Source organism: Pristiophorus japonicus, chromosome 19 (assembly GCF_044704955.1).
Source record: "Pristiophorus japonicus isolate sPriJap1 chromosome 19, sPriJap1.hap1, whole genome shotgun sequence".
Lineage (NCBI taxonomy): Eukaryota > Metazoa > Chordata > Chondrichthyes > Pristiophoridae > Pristiophorus > Pristiophorus japonicus.
The window spans coordinates 82,947,282-82,965,806 of record NC_091995.1 but is presented as its reverse complement, the minus strand read 5'-3'; positions in this window follow the sequence as shown (position 1 = coordinate 82,965,806).

Here is an 18,525-nt window from a genome sequence, read left to right as displayed (position 1 = left end):
AAGAAATTTCTCCTCATCTCAATCCCATGTGGCTGGCCCCTTATTCTGAGGCTGTGACCCCTGGTTCTAGACTCCCCAGCCAGGGGCTAACATCCTTCCTGCATCTACCCTTAAGTTTTTTATATGTTTCAATCAGATCACCTTTTATTCTTCTAAACTCTAGAGAATATCGGCCTAGTCTACTCAATCTCTCCTCATGGGACAATTTCCCTATCCCAGGAATCAGTCTAGTAAACCTTTGTTGCACTCCCTCTAAGGCAAATATGTCTTTCTTTAGGTAAGGAACTGCACACGGTACTCCAGGGGCTAGATTTTACACTTTTGTGCAGATCGCCCAAAAATGGGCCGTATTTCCGGCGTGGGCAGTAAAAATGGATTTTGAGATTGCCAGCTTGTCACTCATTCTCAAAGCCCCTAGTCTCCATTTTTGAAATTGGGCGTTACTGCGAGCGATATAAAATGGGCGGTAGCGTGAAATCTTTCTGACCTTCTGCCGTAAAGTGTCACCAGCCTTAGCAACGGCATGGCAACACCCGATTCCCGCGATTCAGGAGGTCAAGGGCCATCATGACATGCGCAGAAGAAGAGACAGATATAGAGGGAGCTGAGAGGGAGTAAGGGCGTGTCTGGGTGTGGTGTGGCTGCTTTGGGAGGAAGGAGGGAGAGTTTCGAGCTTTAAGCATATTGGGAGGAAAAAATTAGCTGTTACCAGCCAGATATTTTCCCGAATGTTGGTGCCTATAATGGAGAGAGAGAAGGAGGCGACACAGCATGTTGATTTGACACAGGGAAGCCCACCTCAAAGGCTTACCAGAAGATATGGGCCGAGATAGCAGAGGTGGTCTCGTCAGCGACCAACGAGGTGCGTGAAGGCAAATAATGCCGCAAACGATGGAACGACCTTGTCGGATCTGCAAGATTAAGTATTATATTTATTTGCATGTACTTATGTATTTATATAATTTGATTTGTAAGAGTCATGAGTGACTATCAGCAGATGTGAGGTCTTTCACTTTTACCGGGAATGTTGTAGTCAAAGCCTGCGGTCACGGTGTACGTCTTTATGTAAAGAATGATAATTATCATAATAATCATGATTATATCTGTCGGTTATGTGTTGTATCAGTCTCTGTAACAGTACCTAGCAATGATATCACGCAATGATCTCATGCCATGTCATCCTGTCACCTTTTACAGAAGAAGCCATCGACAATGAGGTCCATGCAGAGTAGAACCGGAGGGGGGCCACCAGTCCCCAGCGACATCACTGAGATGGAGGAGCGAGTGCTCTCTCTCGTGAGGAAGCACACCCGGACAGCCACGGACGCATCTGCAGACCCTGAAGTGATGCGACGTGAGTAAAGTCAGCATAGCGTGATGTAAAGTCAATAGATGCCATACCCACTCATATCCGAAAATTGTCCTATAAATATTGCTGGCCTAATGAAAATCATTGCACTAGCGAATGTGTTGATGGTCATGAAATGTGATGTCTGTGATGATTTTGATAGCGGTGGTGCTTTTGTCGTGCATACGCTGTGTGTAGCGCTGGAATCACCTTGTGACCCTAGCACCCCCTTCTCCTCTAATAACCCCATTTGTGTTTTGCAGCTCAGCCAGCAGCGCGGCCCCAGGCAAGACCACAGAGACCAGAAGGTGGGGGCGTGGAGCCGGACTCACCGGACGATCCTTCGACCTTCAGGGCGTGAAATCCTTTTCTGTTACGAAAAAGCTCTGGGTCCTGAGAAGGTGCCCGCATGGCGATGTGAGTGCACTCTATTGCTCCCTGCACCCTGGGGAACTTAGCAATGTGGCAGAATGCTCCAGCCCTGTCAGTCTGAGCCTCCGTGGTCATGGGGAAGCTGATAAAGTCCATCCTTCGCGCATACAGGGCCTCCGTGACCTATCGAATGCAACGATGTGTGGCATGGTGAGACAAAGGGGAAATCTCGACCGCGGAGGCCTGAAAGGAACCAGACGTGTAGAAAGACAGTGCCACGGTGACCTTGACCTCGACCGACACTGATGTCCTGATAGCAGGCTGCATATCTGCCCTGATGAGCTGGCATATTTCATTGATCGCCACCTTGTGGAAGCGCAGTCTTCGAAGGCAGGTGTGCTCGGACACATCAAGGTAAGACTTCTTATCCCTGTAAGTGCGAGGTGTGTATGGTCTGGACCTATTCCTCATTCTGGCACATCTTAAATTGGGCACATAATGATGTGCATTAGACGTTGAGCCACTTGCACTCTGCAGCATCTGCGTATTAATCGATGCAGGCTGAGAAATGGCTGGCCCCATTCCAATGAAAGTATAATGGCGATTGATCAGAAGCAATAATTTCCACACTAAAATACACCTACAGTAAACCCCAATCGTCCAGCGTCTGTAAATACGTCTGTTGAGAAGAACTCCCGAGTCAATCCAGACTCCCCTGAAGTTGAAGCAGCCTTTTGAATGAAGCGACCTGAGATTTTAAAAATGGCGCCCACACCGCTGCGATTCGATCAGAACAGTTCCACTTTTTCAGAGCAGTGTTTTGGGTGAGCGATATTGTGGGCGAGCTGTGGCGGCACACACCTACAATATCGCTCACCCAAAACACCGCTCTGTAAAAGTGGAACTGTTCTGATCGAATCGCAGCAGAGTGGGCGATATACTGGGCGTTAGTCTCGGCAAATGTGATCTTCCCGACAAAAAAAAGTGGGCGAGCGGTATTATTGAATCTTGGCGTTAATTACGTGTGGCAAGTCACGCTGGGTGACATTATGGGCGTTGGTTTCGCTCATTCTGAGGATTCAGCCCAAAAAAAAGAGTCCGGGCGGTATTATTTTTTCCCAGAGTTACGTACATAGGGATGGTAACGCTTGGCGATAGGTGTCCGAAAAATGGGCGTCAGTTTCCATTTTGTGGCTAAATGGGCGAAATCTGGGTGTTATACCTCATTTCAGCGGTAAAATGGACATTAAGTGGGTGTTATGCATGCAAAAAAAGTGTAAAATCTAGCCCCAGCTGTGGCCTCACCAATGCCCTATATAACTGTAGTAACAATTGAGAGATTGAGTAGAATGGGCCTCTACTCTCTGGAGTTTAGAAGCATGAGGGGCGATCTCATTGAAACCTATAAGATTCTGAGGGGGGATTGACAGGGTAGATGCTGAGAGGTTGTTTCCCCCGGGCTGGACAGTCTAGAACCAGGGGTCACAGTCTCAGGATAAGGGGTCGGCCATCTAGGACTGAGCTGAGAAGGAATTTCTGCACTCAGAGGGTTGTGAATCTTTGGAATTCTCTACCCCAGAGGGCTGTGGATGCTGAATCATCGAGTATATTCGAGGCTGAGATCGATAGATTTTTGGACTACAGAGAAATCAAGGGATTATGAGGATCGAGCGGGAAAGTGGAGTTGAGGTCGATGATCAGCCATGATCTAACTGAATAGTGGAGCAGGCTCGAGCGGTCATATGGCCTACTCCTGCTCCTAACAACCTCCAGGTCAGAAGCAAACAGTCTGAGAACTTCCTCTTCTTTACAATTGCTATGGAGGGTTTCTGTGCAGCTACAATGCTGGTGTTGGTACGTGGACAAGTGGAACTTTGCATTTTATGTTGATTTTTGCGATATTATCTGAACGGCTAGGGTGTTCCGATTTCATGTGCCTTAGTGTGAGAGGGAAATGAAAACCAAGAGTAGTAGAGAAAGCGTTAATTGAAAGGAGCGACATCGTGGATGGACTGTACCATCATTCCAGTAAGGAAGGGTGGGGGGGTTCTTGATTAAAAACTTTTGAATTGGGACATGTTAGGCTGGATGAAAGAGGCCCAGTAACCCCCCACCCCCCTGCCAGGATCACAGCTCCTCGGGGGCTCCGCTCCGATAATACAAGTCAGCTCGTCAGCTCGGTCAGTGGCACTGTCAGTGCTTAGTAAGTGTCAGTCGTGGCTCAGTGGGCAGCACACTTGCCTCTGAGTCAGAAGGTTGTGGGTTCAAGTCCCACTCCCAGACTTAGGCACAAAATTCTCGGCTAACACTCCCAGTGCCGTGCTGAGGGAGTGCTATACTGTTAGTAAATGCCGTCTTTCAGATGTGACATTAAACCGAGGCCTTGTCTATTCTCTCAGGTGGACATAAAAGTTAAGCAAGCCCTATTTTGAAAAAGAGCAGGTGAGTTCCCGCTGATGTCCTGGGCCAATATTTATCCCCAATCAAAAAAACAGATTATCTGGTCATTATCACATTGCTGTGTGTGGGAGCTTGTTGTGTGCAAATTGGATGCCACGTTTCCCACATTACAACAGTGACTGTACTTCATTGGCTGTAAACGCGCTTTGAGATGTCTGGTGGCTGTGAAAGCTGCTATATAAATGCAAGTCTTTCTTTCTTTTACTGGGTCATCATGGAGGTCAGAGGTCAAAATGCCAGCAGCTACTGAAGGATTGCTAGCTGCCCCAACGGTGCCACCTATTTGGCCAAAGCACCACGCCTTACGAAGGATAGCTTGGCCTTGGAGGGAGTGCAGCGTAGGTTTACCAGAATGATACCTGGACTTCAAGTGTTAAGTTACGAGGAGAGATTACACAGACTGTATTCCCTGGAATTTAGAAGGTTAAACGATGATCTGATCGAAGTTTTCATGATATTAAAGGGAACAGATAGGATAGATAGAGAGAAACTATTTCTGCTGGTTGGGGAGTCTAGGACTAAGGGCATAGCCTAAAAATTAGAGCCAGACCTTTCAGGAGGGAAATGAGGAATTTCGACACACAAAGGGTGGTAGAAGTTTGCAACTCTCTTTCGCCATCGGCATTTGATCAATTGTTAATTTTAAATCTCAGATTGATGGCTTTTTGTTAACCAAAGGTATTGAGGGACATGGCGGGTAGATGGAGTTAGGTCGCAGATCAGCCATGATCTCACTGAATGGCGGAACAGGCTCGAGGGGCTGCTCCTGTTCATGTGTTAAAATTAATTGGTGGAATTCTTGCCCTTAAATAACCAGTTTGGTGATATTGGGCTGAGGAATGGTTGTCTGTCAGGACCCTGAGCAAACTCCTTGAAATAATGCCTGAGCAGGCAGGTGGGGCCTTAGTTTAACATCTCATCCATAGAACATTAAAGAGCCTGACAGTGCGAGTGCCTAACATCTGCAGATGCGATGATCCGCTGGGGGCTTTAGTGAGCCTGTCATTTCCCATTTACTTCGAGGTGACTGAATCTCTCTATTGTGGAGATCTCGACCAGTAGCCCTGTCTATTCAGCTTCATCACACTGCTGGCTCAGTAACTCCCATACACACCGTATATATATATATATATATATATATACATACACGCACACACATACACTGGGTATATATACCCAAACCATACATATATACACACACACACACACACACAATGGATATATACACATACACACCATATATATACACAGACACACACACCACATATATATGTATATAATATATATATATATATATATATGCACGCATACACTGGGTATATACATGCACATTGTGTAAATATATACACATACACACACACTGGGTATATAGACACACACCGTATACCGTATATATATATATATACATACACACACATGTACACAAGGTATATACACATGCACCGTATATATATACATACACTGGATATATACATGCACATATATATATATATACACACTCGCATACACCGTATATATACACACACACACTGGATATATACATACACACCATATATTTACACATACATACACCGTATAAATATACACACACACTCACACACATCGTATATATACACACACACAAACTAAAAACTGGATATATATATACACACGGTATATACACACATACACATCACCGTATATATATATATATATATATATAAACACACACTCACACACACCGTATATATACACACACACACACACATATACACAGGGTATATATACATTCAACAACAACAACTTGCATTTATATAGCGTCTTTAATGTAGTAAAATGTCCCAAGGTGCTTCACAGGAGTGTTATGAAGCAAAACAAATATATGTGACCGAGCCATATAAGAAGAAATTACGGCAGGTGACCCAAAGCTTGGTCGAAGAGGGAGGTTTTAAGGAGCATCTTAAAGGAGGAAAGAGAGGTAGAGAGGCGGAGAGGTTTAGGGAGGGAGTTCCAGAGCTTGGAGCCCAAGCTGCTGAAGGCACGGCCACCGATGATAGAGCGATTATAATCAGGAGTGCTAAAGAGGGCGGAATTAGAGGAGCGCTGACAGCTCGGGAGGGTTGTGGGGTTGGAGATTGCAGAGATCGGGAGGGGCGAGGGCCATGGAGGAATTTGTAAACAAGATTGAAAATTTTGAAATTGACCGGGAGCCAATGTAGGCCAGCGAGCACGAGGGGCGCTGGGTGGGCGGGACTTGGTGCGGGTTAGGTCACAGACAGCCGAGTTTTGGTTGACCTCTAGTTTATAGAGGGTAGAATGTGGGAGGCCAGCCAGGAATGCGTTGGAACAGTAAGGTCTAGAGGCAACAAAGGCATGGATGAGGGCTTCAGCAGCGGATGAGCTGAGGCAAGGGCGGAGATGGGCGATGTTACAGAGGTGAAAATAGATGGTTTTAGTTATGCCGCGGATATGTGGCCGGAAGCTCATTTCAGTGTCAAGTATGACGCCAAGGTTGCGAACAGTCTGGTTCACCCTCAGATTGATGCGAGGGAGAGGGATGGAGTCAGTGGTTAGGGAACGGAGTTTGTGGCGGGGACCGAAGACAATGGAGCCGAAATTCACCCCTGCCGAAATCGGGTCGCACCTACCATGTTTCAGCAAAGGATACTGTTGTGTATCTGTAAAGCATGCACTCCCATGTTCCGCCACCAGGTTGCGCATCCCCTGAAGTCCCAAGGGATCCCAGCATCCCTTGGGAGCACTCTATATAAGCCAGCCCCTAAGGCCTGTTCCTCACTCTGGAGTGTCTTAATAAAGACTGAGGTCTCTGTTACTTTAACCTCCCTGTGTGCAGTCTCAACTGTATTAGTAACACAGCAACTGGCGACGAGAACACAAATCCAACACAAAGATGCAGCAAACTGTGGGCATCCTGGAGAAGTTCTCGGAGGGTGAGGACTGGGAAGCCTATGTCAAACGGCTAGACCAGTACTTTGTAGCCAATGAGCTGGACGGAGAAGGAAGCGCTGCAAAAAGGAGAGTGATCCTCCTCACGGTCTGCGGGGCACCGACCTACAGCCTCATGAAAAATCTTCTGGCTCCAGTGAAACCCACAGATAAGTCATATGAGGAGCTGTGTACACTGGTTCAGGAGCATCTTATCCCAAGGGAGAGCATGCTGATGGCGAGGTATCGGTTCTATACATACCAGCAATCTGAAGGTCAGGAAGTGCCGAGCTACGTCGCCGAGCTAAGACGACTTGCAGGACAATGTGAGTTTGATGGCTACCTGGAGCATCCTATGAAAACTTTTGACTGTAGAGACACCGACCCTCAGTAAGGCCATTGCGATAGCACAGACCTTTATGTCCACCAGTGATAACATCAAACAAATCTCTCAGCACACAAGTGCTAGCAATGTTCATAAATTAACTGGAACTGTGTTTGCGAGCAGAAATATACAGGGCAGAAACCACGAGTCTGCAACTACCAGCAGGCCTCAGGTGACCCAGATGACTCAGAGTCCCCAACAAAGGTTGAATGCAAAGCAATTCACACCTTGTTGGCGTTGTGGAGGCTTCCATTCAGCCTATTCTTGCCGCTTCAAAGAGTATGTTTGCAAGAGCTGTGGAACAATGGGGCACCTCCAACGAGCTTGCAGACGAGCTGCAAGCTCTGCAAAACCTGCTAACCACCACGTGGCAGAGGAAGATCGGTCCATGGTGGACCAAAGCAATTTTGAGCCTCAGAGAGAGGAGGCAGATGCTGAAGTACACGGAGTGCACACATTTTCGATGAAATGTCCACCTATAATGCCAAATGTAAAATTGAATGGCTTACCCGTAGCCATGGAACTGGACACTGGTGCTAGCCAATCCATCATGAGTAAAAAGATGTTTGAGAGACTGTGGTGCAACAAAGCACTCAGACTAGCCCTGAGCCCCATCCACACAAAACTGAGAATGTACACCAAAGAGCTTATCACTGTCCTGGGCAGCGCCATGGTCAAGGTCACCAACTGCCACTCTGGATTGTCCTGGGCAATGGCCCCACACTGCTTGGAAGGAGCTAGCTGGGCAAAATCTGCTGGAACTGGAATGACATCCGAGCGCTATCACATGTCGATGAGGCCTCATGTACCCAGGTTCTTCACAAATTTGCTTCCCTTTTTGAGCCAGGCATTGGAAACTTTTCCGGGGTGAAGGTGCGTATCCACTTGGTCCCAGAGGCACGACCCATTCACCACAAGGCGTGAGCGGTACCTCACATGATAAGGGAGAGAGTGGAAATCGAGCTGGACAGGCTGCAACGTGAGGGCATCATCTCCCCAGTGGAATTCAGCGAGTGGGCCAGCCCAATTGTTCCAGTACTCAAAAGTGATGGCACGGTCAGGATTTGCAGCGATTATAAAGTAACTATTAATCGTTTCTCACTACAGGACCAATACTCGCTACCTAAGGCAGACGACCTATTTGCGACATTGGCAGGAGGCGAGACATTCACCAAGCTCGACCTGACTTCAGCCTACATGATGCAGGAGCTGGTGAGTCTTCGAAGGGCCTCACCTGCATCAACACGCACAAGAGACTGTTCATCTACAACAGATGCCCGTTTAGAATTCGGTCGGCTGCAGCGATCTTCCAGAGAAACATGGAGAGTACTCAAGTCGGTAGCACGTACGGTGGTTTTTCAGGACGATATATTGGTCATGGGACACCGTCGAGCACCTACAAAACGTGGAGGAGGTCCTCCAACAACTGGATCGCGTCGGGCTGCGGCTGAAGAGGTCGAAATGCGTCTTCATGGCAACAGAAGTGGAGTTTTTGGGGAGAAAAATCACGGCAAATGCCATTCGGCCCATAGACACCAAGACAGAAGCTATCAGGAACGCGCCCAGGCCACAGAACGTCACGGAGCTGCGATCGTTCCTGGGACTCCTCAACTATTTTGGTAACTTCCTACCGGGGTTAAGCACCCTCTTAGAGCCCCTACATGTGTTATTGCGTAAAGGTGAGAACTGGGTATGGGAAAAAAAACTAGTAATTGCTTTTGAGAAAGCCAGAAACATTTTATGCTCCAACAAGCTGCTTGTATTGTATAAACCGTGTAAAAGACTTGTGCTAGCATGTGATGCATCGTCGTACAGAGTCGGTTATGTATTGTTGCGGGGAAGTTGCAACCTGTCGCCTATGTTTCCAGGAGCTTGTCTAAGGCTGAGAGAGCCGATAGCATGATTGAGAAAGAGGCATTAGCGTGTGTGTTTGGGGTAAAGAAAATGCATCAGTACCTGTTTGGCCTCAAATTTGAGCTGGAAACCGATCACAAGTCCATCATATCCCTGTTCGCTGAAAACAAGGGGATAAAAACTAATGCCTCAGCCTGCATACCATCCGCCACAGGCCAGGCACCGAGAACTGTGCTGATGCTCTCAGTCGGCTCCCATTGCCCACCACAGGGGTGGAAATGGCGCAGTCTACAAACTTGTTAATGGTGGCGCAGCCCGCAGACTTGTTGATGGTCATGGAAGCGTTTGAAAATGATAAATCACCTGTCACGGCCCGCCAGATTAGGACTTGGACCAGCCAAGATCCTCTGCTGTCCCTAGTAAAAAAAACTGTGTACTGCATGGGAGCTGGGCCAGCATCCCCGTTGAAATGCAAGAGCTAATCAAGCTGTTCCAGCGGCGAAAGGACGAGCTGTCCATTCAGGCAGACTGCCTGTTGTGGGGTAACCGCGTAGCGCTACCCAAAAAGGGCAGGGAGACATTTATCTCAGATCTCCACAGCACACACCCGCGTATAGTAATGATGAAAGCGATAGCCAGATCCCACGTGTGGTGGCCCGGTAACGACTCTGACTTTGAGTCCTGTGTACGGCAATGCAGCGTGTGTACTCAATTGAGCAAAGCGCCCAGAGAGGCACCACTAAGTTTGTGGTCCTGGCCCTCCAGACCATGGTCGCGGATCCATGTCAACTATGCGGGCCCGTTTCTCGGTAAAATGTTCCTGGTGGCGATGGATGCTTTTTCAAAATGGATTAATTGTGAAATAATGTCAGGAAGCACCGCCTCCGCCACCATTGAAAGCCGGAGGGCCATGTTTGCCACCCACGGCCTGCCTGACATACTGGTCAGTGACAACGGGCTGTGTTTCACCAGTGACGAATTTAAAGAATTCATTACATGCAATGGGATCAAACATGTCACCTCGGCCCCGTTTAAACCAGCCTCCAATGGGCAGGCAGAGCGGGCAGTACAAATAATCAAACAGAGCCTCAAACGAGTCACAGAAGGCTCACTCCAAACCCGCCTGTCCCGAATACTGCTCAGCTACTGCACGAGATCCCACTCGCTCACAGGGATGTCCCCGGCTGAGCTACTCATGAAAAGGACACTTAAAACCAGACTCTCGCTGGTTCACCCCAACCTGCATGATCAGGTAGAGAGCAGGCGGCAGCAACAAAACGATGGTCGTGCCACTGTGTCACGGGAAATTGATCTGAATAGAAACATAGAAACATGGAAAATAGGTGCAGGAGTAGGCCATTTGGCCCTTTTAGCCTGCACCGCCATTCAATGAGTTCATGGCTGAACATGCAACTTCAGTATCCCATTCCTGCTTTCTCGCCATACCCCTTGATCCCCCTAGTAGTAAGGACTTCATCCAACTCCTTTTTGAATATATTTAGTGAATTGGCCTCAACAACTTTCTGTGGTAGAGAATTCCACAGGTTCACCACTCTCTGGGTGAAGAAGTTCCTCCTCACCTCGGTCCTAAATGGCTTACCCCTTATCCTTAGACTGTGATCCCTGGTTCTGGACTTCCCCAACATTCTTCCTGCATCTAACCTGTCTGAAACCATCAGAATTTTAAATGTTTCTATGAGGTCCACTCTCATTCTTCTGAACTCCAGTGAATACAAGCCCAGTTGATCCAGTCTTTCTTGATAGGTCAGTCCCACCATCCCGGGAATCAGTCTGCTGAACCTTCGCTGCACTCCCTCAATAGCAAGAATGTCCTTCCTCAAGTTAGGAGACCAAAACTGTACACAATACTCCAGGTGTGGCCTCACCAAGGCCCTGTACAACTGTAGCAACACCTAGCAACAAAATGACCCTGTTTATGTGCTAAACTATGGACATGATCCCAAGTGGATCACGGGCACAGTGATAGCTAAAGAAGGGAGTAGGGTGTTTGTCGTCAAACTAGACAATGGACAAATTTATAGAAAGCACCTGGACCAAACGAGGCTGCGGTTCACAGACTGCCCTGAACAACCCACAGCAGACACCACCTTTTTCAAACCCACAACACACACCCAAAGGATCAACGACACCACACCAGACCAGGAAATCGAACCCATCACGCCCAACAGTCCAGCAAGGCCAGGCTCACCTAGCAGCCCTGCAGGGCCAACAACACGCCAGCCCAGCGAGGGCACAGCCAACACACCAGAACAGACATTTGTACCGAGGCGGTCCACCAGGGAAAGAAAGGCTCCCGACCGCCTCACCTTGTAAATAGTTTTCACTTTGACTTTGGGGGGGAGGGGGAGTGATGTTGTGTATCTGTAAAGCATGCACTCCCATGTTCCGCCACCAGGGAGCGCATCCCCTGAAGGCACAAGGGATCCCAGCATCCCTTGGGAGCACTGTATATAAGCTGGCCCCTGAGGCCTGTTCCTCACTCTGGAGTGTCTTAATAAAGACTGAGGTCTCTGTTACTTTAACCTCCCTGTGTGCAGTCTCATCTGTGTTAGGGACACAACAGATACAGTGGCCTCTTGCGCAAAATTTATCTCTTTGTCTTTTTTTTTCCCCCGCAAGACGGAAATCGGTCACGATCAGGGCGAGAATGGGGGCGGGAAGAGGAGTGTCCGTCAAAGTGGGAGCGGAAGTGGGGGGCGGGCACAGTGTCCAATCCAGCGCTGTCAGTCATCGGCGTGGCGCTGATGACGTCATCACGCTGGCGCATCACCACGTCTTTCCCCTTCACTTAAAGCGGTGGGCCGCTGCGAGTTCTGCAGAGTTTTCAGTTCGGCCCACTGGGTCACCAGGGAGGGTTTCGGCCAGGCCAGCAGCCTGGCACTCTGTTGGCGGCCCAGCTGAACCCGGGGGCATAATTGTCGGTCCGACCTGGCAGTCGGCCTACAAGGAGCAAAAAGATGGCGGCCGCGGCAGTGCACCCTCCCCTTTAATGGCGGCCGCAGTGCCATTTTGAACACACGGCAAGCGCAGTGCACCGGTAGATAAAGCTGTCGGGGAACACCGAGCGGTAAATTTTGCCTCAGGACGGGAGATCGGCGGTGCGCGCTTTGATGACAGGGCGGAAGTGGGGGCCGCCAGAAAAAACACCGAGGGGAATTTCGCGAGCGGCGGCCATTCAACATCGCCGCGTTGCCGTGGCTTTCCGGCAGTAACACGCCTTATCGTATGGGGCTGAATTTCGGCCCCAATGGCTTCGGTCTTCCCAATATTTATTTGGAGAAAATTTCTGCTCATCCAGAACTGGATGTCGGGCAAGGAGTCGGGCAAGGAGTCTGACAATTTAGCGACCGTGGAGAGGTCAAGAGAAGTGGTGTGTATATACACACACAGGGTATACATACGCACACACATACACAGGCTATATATATATATATACACACACAGGGTATTGTAGGGGGTGGTCTCGGGGGTCAGGTTCACCTCTGACCTTCTGAGTGGTTCGAATCGCTCCCACTCCCTGGGTTCTAGACTTTGGGTTTATTTGGGGATGTGACAAAGTGCAAGAGAAACTGGTTTTGGTGCAAAGAACTTCGATTTTATTAAGGACAAGAACGTACAAAGTCAAGCTTGTAATTACTAGAATAAAAAACACTTCATCACACATTCAAAGGGGTTACTGAAAATAATGCACCTCCCACCTCCCAATGCCTAACTCTGACTTGGTTGAACTCCAGGGCAAACAGGGACTATGCTCACCAATCCTCTTATTGTCAGTTGGCGGTGGTTCGCGATTTCGGGGTTCGCTGGACTCTGAAGGTTCTGCTTGCTGTACCCCGAATGTTGTGGAAGACTTCTCACTGCGTAGTCTCCAGTTGGGTGGTGTCCGCTGATGCGGTAGGGCGTGTATTGGACTTATGGGGCGAGTACCCACTTTCTTCCGTCAGCAGTAGGTTTCAAAGTCTCTCTAAGTAATGCTGGTAGCTCGGAGTGGAAACTTTCGAATCTTCGGTTTCTTCTTGAGGAGTTTGGTTCTTAGAATTTGTCGATCGCGGTGGTTTCGACGTTACCATGTTGGCTGTGGTCGGTTGCTGCCGCGATGATGATGTCCGAAGTTACTGGGGCTGCTTTCTCTACCGTGATGATGTTCTTCCTTCTTCTTCGATAACAGGGCAGTGTGGCCCCGGGAGTGTCGTCGAGGCTGAAGATGTTGGTGCTCAGAAGAGCTGCATAGAAGGCTGTGTAGCAAGTTCTCTGGAAGGCTTGTTAAAAACTGCTGCGGTGGTCTCTCTCCTTCTTCCCTTCTTCCCCTCCTCCTTTTGTTAAAAAACAGGGCCCCAATTAAACTTTGGGAGCTGTTCTAATCTGTGCGCCAAATCAGCCCCGCTTCTTTGTTTTAATTTTGGCGGGCTTGATATCTCTTTCTTATATTTTGGCGGGCCCATTAACGGTAACCTGGCTCGGATGTGTCAATCTTTCGAATTTGTTTCTTGATCGGGAAAATTAACTTTTTGGTATTTGCAATGGCCTGAATTTTCCATGTGGGTTGGATGGGCCATTATCATTATGTATACGCTGGATGGGTTTCCTGTTTAGAGATATGGCTGGCTATCTCTGGGTCGATTGTTGCTATGTTACTGTTTCCTGAGGAGAAGGAATTTCGGGTTTACACAATTCTCCAGACAATTTGTTTAGCTTCAATATCCCAGACGGTTTCAATACCCAAAACTGGTTTCCTTGAAGCATAGTTATCCTTTAGTCCTCAGCCCTTTCCACAAGGACCCAATCTGCCTTGTAATATCCCAAATTCGATTAAAACTCGTAGTTTCTTCCATGTGCACTTTAGGAGCCCAAACTTTCTGGTTGATAGTTCCAAATTAAATTTCCTTTCCAATGAGTCAAAACATTGCAATCCTACCATATACACACACACACACACACACACACACACACACACACACACACACACACACACACACACACACACACACACACACACACACACACACAGCACTCACCACACAGCACTGACCCCCGAGTCATCAAGATCTACGGCGCGGCCCTGGACAATGTGAACCATTTCCCATACCTCGAGAGCCTCCTAGCAACAAAAGCAGACATTGACGGCGAGATTCAACACCGCCTCCAGTGCGCCAGTGCAGCCTTTGGCCGCCTGAGGAAAAAAGTGTTTGAAGACCAGACCCTCAAAACTGCCACCAAGCTCATGGTCTACAGGGCTGTAGTAATACCCGCTCTCCTAATCTGAGGAAGGACGTTCTTGCTATTGAGGGAGTGCTGCGAAGGTTCACCAGACTGATTCCCGGGATGGCAGGACTGATATATGAAGAAAGACTGAATCGACTAGGCTTATATTCACTGGAATTTAGAAGAATGAGAGGGGATCTCATAGAAGCATGTAAAATTCTGATGGGACGGGACAGGTTAGATGCAGGTAGAATGTTCCCGATGTTGGGTAAGTCCAGAACCAGGGGACAGTCTTAGCATAAGGGGTAGGCCATTTAGGACTGAGATGAGGAGAAACTTCTTCACTCAGAGAGTTGTTAACCTGTGGAATTCCCTGCCGCAGAGAGTTGTTGATGCCAGTTCATTGGATATATTCAAGAGGGAGTTAGATATGGCCCTTACAGCTAAGGGGATTTCGGGGTATGGAGAGAAAGCAGGAAAGGGGTACTGAGAGAATGATCAGCCATGATCATATTGAATGGTGGTGCAGGCTCAAAGGGCCAAATAGCCTACTCCTGCACCTATTTTCTATGTTTCTATATATGGCTTAGAGACATGGACCATGTACACTAGACACCTCAAGTCGTTGGAGAAATACCACCGACTATGTCTCCGCAAGATCCTGCAAATCCCCTGGGAGGACAGATGCATCAACGTTAGCGTCCTCGACCAGGACAACATCCCCAGCATTGGAGCACTGACCACACTTGATCAGCTCCGCTGGGCATGCTACATTGTCCGCATGCCAGACATGAGACTCCCAAAGCAAGCGCTCTACTCGGAACTCCTACATGGCAAACGAGCCAAAGGTGGGCAGAGGAAACGTTACAAGGACATCCTCAAAGCCTCCCTGATAAAGTGCAACATCCCCACCGACACCTGGGAGTCCCTGGCCAAAGACCGCTCTAAGTGGAGGCAGTGCATCCGGGAGGGCGCTGAGCACCTCGAGTCTCATTGCTGAGAACGTGCAGAAACAAGCGCAGGCAGCAGAAAGAGCGTGCGGCAAACCTGTCCCACCCACCCTTTCGCTCAACGACTATCTGTCCCACCTGTGACAGAGACTGTGGTTCTCATATTGGACTGTTCAGCCACCTAAGGACTCATTTTAAGAGTGGAAGCAAGTCTTCCTCAATTCCGAGGGACTGCCTACAATGATGATAATAGATTTATATATATATATATAACACACACCATCATCATCATTGTCATGTATGTATGCTTGAGGTTACTAGCCACCAGGTGGCGTGACTGTCGGAGGTCATGGGGCTGTACGCACACGTGTGCAGCCCAAGTTAAAAGACAAGCTATCATGTAATGTAATCACTTTGGGCCCTAATAAAGCAGAGCCAGGTTTGTACCTGTGTGAGTTTACAGTATTCAGTCGATCGAGTTATTACATACATAACAATCATCATCATAGGCGGTCCCTCGAAACGAGGATGACTTGCTTCCACGGCAAAAAAAGGGTGAGTTCACAGGGGTTTCGAAAGAGGAGCCGAACTACATCCTGAAGGGTGGAAGATGCCTGTGGGTGGATTTTTTTAACTTGTGGTGGCCGTTGCACACCTGCCACCACACGGGCTTGACAGAGCTAGGTCTTGGTCCAGTGGCAAGGGTTAACCAGGACGACTGGAGACCAGCTCTGCTGCACGGACCTAGTGCGCACACATATCGCACAGTGTGGGCTGGGCCCGTGCTGCCCCTGGGCCCCGATCACATCCCTCCACAGACTCTCGCCGATCCTTCGCCCAGGTCTCGTCGCTCCTGCTGTATCTGCCCACGCTCCAATCACCGACCTGGACCTTGCTGATGTCACTCTTCGCTGACGTTGCACTCCTGCACCAGTTCGCGCTGTACCTTGTCGTGGCCTGCCTCCACGCTGTCCATGGCTACTGCTAGTCACACAGAGACACAGACACACAAACAGACAGACACACATGGACACGCACACAGACAAAAACGGACACACACGGACACACACACAGACACACACATACAGACACACACACAGACACAGACACAGATGGACACAGACACACATGGACACACACAGACACGGGGACACACAGACAGACACACACACACACACACACACACACACATACAGACAGACACACAAACATGGACACAAACACACAAAGACACACACAGACACAGACACAGATGGACACAGACATACATGGACACACACAGACACGGGCACACACAGACAGACAGACACACACACACACACAGACACATACAGACAGACACACAAACATGGACACAAACACACAAAGACACACACAGACATGGACACAAACACACAAAGACACACACAGACACAGACACACACACAGACACAGACATAGACACACACAGACACACACACACACACACACAGACACATACAGACAGACACACAAACATGAACACAAACACACAAAGACACACACAGACATAGACACACACAAACACACACACACACAGACGCACAGACACACACAGCTAAGTGTCTGATTTCACCATAATGAGGATGCATCGTGGAGGTTGGAGGTGAAGAAGAATGGAGCTTCGGAGAGACAGGAGAGGGAATGAAGAGTAATGATGGGTGTAGTATGACTCGTAGAATTAGAATGGGCAATTTAGGCTGAAGGTAAGATGGGATCATGTGATTGACATTATACTGCCAATAAAATATAATGTTCAACAGAAAATACTTGCCTACAAGGCTGAACAAATTTCACTTCAAATTGAGGTCAAGCAATGTGCCTTTAGTCATGATTACCCTTGTACACCCTCCCTCCGATCACAGCAATTAAAACAATTAATATGATCATTGATGGTACAATTTGCAAGAATTAGTTAGTATTGACCTTTTAATTATGTAATATCTTTCGTGAATTAGAACTCTCATTTACAAACGCACATAGCTTGCGCCCAGCCTCAAACAGCTGACCGGGAAACAAGTTCATCAGATCTTGAGGTATCTTGTTCTAGGTCACTAATTCTTTGACTTTCCTCCCCCACTTCCCTTTCCGCCACTCTCCATTTCAAAATACTCTGCCACCATTCTGTAACTGAGACAGTGGGCACATCGTTCATTCCCAGAACTCTGCCGAGGGCTTTACTTCATTGGAGGCAGTTCAGAGCAGGTTCACTCGGTTGATTCCGGAGATAAGGGGTTGACTTATGAGGAAATAAGAACATAAGAACAAAAGAACATAAGAATTAGGAACAGGAGTAGGCCATCTAGCCCCTCGAGCCTGCTCCGCCATTCAACAAGATCATGGCTGATCTGGCCGTGGACTCAGCTCCACTTACCCGCCCACTCCCTGTAACCCTTAATTCCCTTATTGGTTAAAAATCTATCTATCTGTGACTTGAATACATTCAATGAGCTAGCCTCAACTGCTTCGTTGGGCAGAGAATTCACAGATTCACAACCCTCTGGGAGAAGAAATTCCTTCTCAACTCGGTTTTAAATTGGCTCCCCCATATTTTGAGGCTGTGCCCCCTAGTTCTAGTCTCCCCTACCAGTGGAAACAACCTCTCTGCCTCTCTCTTGTCTATCCCTTTCATGATTTTAAATGTTTCCATAAGATCACCCCTCATCCTTCTGAACTCCAACAAGTAAAGACCCAGTCTACTCAATCTATCATCATAAGGTAACCCTCTCATCTCTGGAATCAGCCTAGTGAATCGTCTCTGTACCCCCTCCAAAGCCAGTATATCCTTCCTTAAGTAAGGTGACCAAAACTGCACGCAGTACTCCAGGTGCGGCCTCACCAATACCCTATACAGTTGCAGCAGGACCTCCCTGCTTTTGTACTCCATCCCTCTCGCAATGAATGCCAACATTCCATTCGCCTTCCTGATTACCTGCTGCACCTGCAAACTAACTTTTTGGGATTCATGCACAAGGACCCCCAGGTCCCTC